Source organism: Nanorana parkeri, unplaced genomic scaffold (assembly GCF_000935625.1).
Source record: "Nanorana parkeri isolate BGI_ZX_2015 unplaced genomic scaffold, ASM93562v1 scaffold1663, whole genome shotgun sequence".
Classification (NCBI taxonomy): domain Eukaryota; kingdom Metazoa; phylum Chordata; class Amphibia; order Anura; family Dicroglossidae; genus Nanorana; species Nanorana parkeri.
This window is the reverse complement of record NW_017307931.1, coordinates 290,939-296,093: the sequence shown is the minus strand read 5'-3', so window position 1 is coordinate 296,093 and position 5,155 is coordinate 290,939. Positions and strand designations below refer to the sequence as shown.

Here is a 5,155-nt window from a genome sequence, read left to right as displayed (position 1 = left end):
CACGCAGGGCAAACCTGTTTTTTTTTTCAGGGGGGGGGGGGAATAGCTCAAACATTTTGTTGTATCATCATAATGGTACCGAGAGGCCCAGACAGATAGCCGGATATCATTTCTTATTGCTGGGTCATAATATCACAGGGCTGTGACTGTCAAAGTGCAGAGCTCTTAGAAGGGAAGCAGCGTACACAGAGGAGACCACAAGAGGTGGGATTTAGATCAGGCCAAGGTCAAGGTCAAATGACTCCCAGAGTCTAATACAAATGTGAATGGTATGTGCGGGCATTTTAATTTGAGATCACTTTAAATAATGAGCATTCTACAGTTCTTGCCCGATTCCACATACTGGACTTGCAGAGTTTACCGCAAAAAAGTCCTAAAAAGACCCTAAATCTGCCCAGAAGGCTACAAAACTCAACATCTGGCGCAAAAAAGAGCTACAAAGACCCATCATCTTCCCAGCAAGGTCTACAAGCACCTTAAATCTACCCCAAAGGCTACAAAGACCCAGACATCAACCCCAAAAGGCTACAAAGACCCAGACACCTACCCCAAAAGGCTACAAAGACCCAGACACCTACCCCAAAAGACTATAAAAAAAACAAAATATCTACCCCAAAATGCAGAAAAGACCCAATCTCTACCCCAAAAGACTATAAAGACCTAAGTTCTACCACAAAAGACACCAAACAACCCTAAAATCTACCCAAAAGACACTAAAGACCCCACAACTAGCTCAGTAGGTTAATAAGACCCAACCTTTACCCATAGGTCAACAAAGAACCTACATCTAGCCCAAAAGACTACAAAGACTCTACATCTACCCAAAAGACTACAAAGACTCTACATCTACCCAAAAGACTACAAAGACTCTACATCTAGCCCAAAAGATTTCAAAAGGACTCTACATCTAGCCCAAAAGACTACAAAGGACTCAACCAAAATTAAAATAGGGGCTACTGACTCTACATCTACCCAAAAGACTACAAAGACTCTACATCTAGCCCAAAAGACTACAAAAGGACTCTACATCTACCCAAAAGACTACAAAGACTCTACGTCTAGCCAAAAGACTACAAAGACTCTACATCTAGCCCAAATGATTACAAAGACTCTACATCTAGCCCAAAAGACTACAAAGGGACTCTACATCTACCCAAAAGTCAACAAAGACTCTACATCTACCCAAAAGACTACAGAGACACTACATCTAGCCCAAAAGACTACAAAGACTCTACATCTAGCCAAAAGACTACAAAGACTCTACATCTAGCCCAAAAGACTACAAAAGGACTCTACATCTAGCCCAAAAGACTACAAAGACTCTACATCTAGCCCAAAAGACTACAAAGACCCTACATCTACCCAAAAGTCACCAAAGACTCTACAACTAGCCCAAAAGACTACAAAGACTCTACATCTAGCCCAAAAGACTACACGGACTCTACATCTAGCCCAAAAGAATACAAAGACTCTACATCTAGCCCAAAAGACTACAAAGACCCTACATCTACCCAAAAGTCACCAAAGACTCTACAACGAGCCCAAAAGACTACAAAGACTCTACAACGAGCCCAAAAGACTACATCTACCCCAAAAGACTATCTAGATCCAACGCCTGCCCCAACAGTCTGCAAAGACGCTACACCTACCCCAAAAGGCTACAAAGTCTACAAAAAAGAGCTTATAAAACCCCTAAATCTGCCCCCAAAAGACAAAGGCCAAACAAAAAGGCAGAACATTGGTAGAGCTGGATATAAATCCAGAGCAGGACCTCTAACCCGGCCAGAAACCTTCTACACCTGTAATTTGTGATCTTTTGGTTCCTATTATAACAATGTAATGACATGCGTTTCCTCTTCTTCATTTCAGTGAACGTATACGGCAATGCAGACCCTTTCAACTATGGTAAGTAAAGTGTCCTGCAAGCCGAAAACCTAAAGCCCACCCAAAAACATCAACTCAGTTAGACTCAGCACTGGATGGCCAACATCACCTACTGGAGTGAGCGTTCAGGTGACCCAGGGACCCTAGGATAGGGGTGGTATCAGGGCCGGTGCTACCACTAGGCAGCCGCTGCCAATAGCAGTCTGGCTATTGCTCCCAGCTGCTTACATCCACCTGTTGCCTGCGTAAGCTAGCCGGGAGGAGAATGGGGCTGCGCAGAGGGGGATTGGGGGTTGTGCCGCGGGAGGGGTGCAAGTAGCTGGTTATGCCTAGGGCGCAAAATAGTCTAGCACGGGCCCCGGGTGGTATATACACACTTGGGGTTGTGAAGCATCTTTTGTGGTTGCACAGGTCTATACATGAGAATTAAAAGGGGGCAGCTACGTAGGGACAGTGATGGAGGGTTTTGGTCAAAAGAGGTTCCGTCCTCATCAATCAGGAACAACGGAGAGCAGTGGGAGGGTGCGGAAGGGTAACAGAGATTGAGGAATCCATGAATCGTTCTGTTGGCTCCGATATGACTTTTGGTGTTTCCAAATACAGATTACGACACCGTACGGATGACGGGGCTAATCCTGGCCGTTGTCATGTTTGCTCTGGGGATCATCGTTGCTCTTAGTAAGTATCTTCGTTCCTCTCAAAATTGCTGGCAGGAAACATGTAGAATTGGGTGCATACGACAGTTTTCAAACTATGACTCCCCCTGCTGGCTGTCAGAGGTAATTACACCTCAAAAAGGGATATCTTCATACCGTATCTAAAGACACTTTTTCCCCACCATTTATTATTATTAGCTTTGGATGGTTTAGAACCTCTGTCAGCATTTTTAGTGCTGTACGTGACCCCCACTGGGGGGGGGATTCACCTTCTCTGGTGTCACTGGGTGATTAAAATCCAAAATGTATTGGTTGAGACTGGAACAGCAAGTGAAATCTTTCAATGGGGACACCTGTGGTGACAACTGTCAAAGAGGGGATTTCCCTTCACTTTAGAAAGATATCCTATTACTTCCTGTTGTGTCTGTAGTGCAAGAAGAAGGAAGACATCTAAAGGGAACAGGCACAAGAAAAATAAAACCCCTCCCTAATCTAGAGCCAATCACAATACAAATCTTTTTCAGCGTTTGTGGTGTGCGAATAGACACAAACATAAATTATTTTATATTTACATCTCAGGTTGAAGGTACGTATGTCATGTAATACTGCATTGTGGCCACTAGATGGAGCTGAGGAGCACAGGAAAAGTAATACGGCAAAATAGCCACTAGATGGAGCCGAGGAGCATAGGAAATGTAATACTGCATTGTGGCCACTAGATGGAGCTGAGCACAGGAAATGTAATACTGCATTATGGCCACTAGATGGAGCTGAGGAGCACAGGAAATGTAATACTGCATTATGGCCACTAGATGGAGCTGAGGAGCACAGGAAATGTAATACTGCATTATGGCCACTAGATGGTGCTGAGGAGCATAGGACATTTATACTTATTTCCTATGCTCCCCAGCTCCATACAGTGACCTCAATTCAGTATTACATTTCCTGTGCTCCTCGGCGCCACCTAGTGGCCACAATGCAGTATTACATTATATACAGTCACCCTGAAAAGAAAATGTATCTAAGAACGTTCATATCTGCATCTATTCGCACACGATAAACCTGCAGAAAGATTCGGAGGGAGGACAGCTCTGTGATTTGGATTTAGATACACTTTAATTCCTCTTTTATAGAAGCCAAGCTGTGGCTGAGGGCACAGGAACACACTAAAACATTTCCCCAAATTTCTAAATTAGAAAAATTCAGTTCATGATGTACGCAGGCCGAGCGCGCCGAACGCATTCCACTGATACGCATTAGAAAAGAAGACGTAGTTTTGCATTTTTGGTCTGTTGACCCATTTCTTCAAATTTAGGTCAGTCCTCCGGGATCCTTCACAGCGCGACTGAAACACACTCGAAGCCCATTTATTACTTGTATAGCATTTGTTGCAGCCCCCCCCCCTTCCAGTGAGGGGTCCCCCGCACTGAGGGGGAGCCTTGATAATGAAATCTCTTCTCACAGATGTACCCCGGGGAGGGGGAGGAGTCCAAATAGCAAGTTTATTTTTATGAGCAATTTATTATTCTTTTCAGTGCGACGCTGCGGGCGATTCATCTCCATCTTCCTTCATTCTTCTTCCCCCCAGATCAGCGCTCGCATCCTTCAGCCCCCCATTCGCTGCGGGAGTATCAATGGCGGCGGGTAAAAGCGCAGTCGCTTGGGCGGTCGCCGTGGGTTACTGCGCTTTGCTCGAACGCCGCTCCCTGAAAGACGTTCTGCGTATCCGATTTGGATATTTTGACCCTTTTGGTGCGGCCATGTTTGTGTCTCGCATATCTGAGGTTTCTCCTCCTTGCGGATACACTACGGTTAGTAGCTGCCGAGATAAAATAAACTCGCAGCAAGGGGGCGGAGTTATCAAAACTGGAGAAAATGTTTTTTTTTTTCTAATTGAAATACAAAATAAAATTATATTATTTGTAAATACAATCCAGCCGAATAAACAAAAACAAAGTCTTAACGTTCCTTTTCTTGTTAGAGCAGCCAGATTAAAAGAAAGCCTTCCCCCTGCCTCGCTCCATGTGCGGAAACAGCGGCCTCTCCGCAGAGGTCCGACACGCAACATAACACTTCCCCCGCTAGAGCTCTACAAACGGTAAAGCTCGATCTCCCTGCTGATTGGAGCGCTCTAACGGATATCAGCAGGGAGTGTGAGCTTTGCTCATTGGACAGCTCTGGCTCTGATTCAGCGGGGGGGGGGCATGTCAGACCTCTGTAGAGAGACCGCTGCTTCCACACAGGAATTAAAGGTCCTTCTCTGCAGCATGCTGGCAGCACACAGGCTTCACTACTCAGGCTGTGGCTGCTTATCTCCGAGAAGCTTCAACCAATCCAGAGCCATCGCACCGTCACCATCCACCGTCCTCAGTTACATCACTTCTATAACGGTGTTCTCATTTTATTACAGTGCATCTGACGCCGACGGGAGACAGCCGCTACAGACCCAGAGTGAGTGTTCACTGACCCATTGTTTATAGACCATCAATAAAAAAATTATCATTTAAAAAGATTCCCTCTCGCTCTCTCATCCCCCCCTTCCCTCTCTCTCCCATCCCCTCTCTTTCACTCCCCCTCCCTTCCCTCGCTCCTCTCTCTCCCCTCCCCCCCCCTCT

At 45.6% G+C, this 5,155-nt stretch overlaps 1 long non-coding RNA gene across 1 annotated transcript in view; it reads right to left on the bottom strand.

Annotated features, from left to right (window-relative positions):
- Positions 1-5,155, bottom strand: part of LOC108799226 — a 16,667-nt gene that overhangs the window by 10,258 nt on the left and 1,254 nt on the right. Inside the window, exon 2 of the long non-coding RNA XR_001942014.1 lies at positions 4,614-4,621. This is a non-coding gene — a long non-coding RNA (uncharacterized LOC108799226). The remainder of the gene's footprint in view (positions 1-4,613; positions 4,622-5,155) is intronic.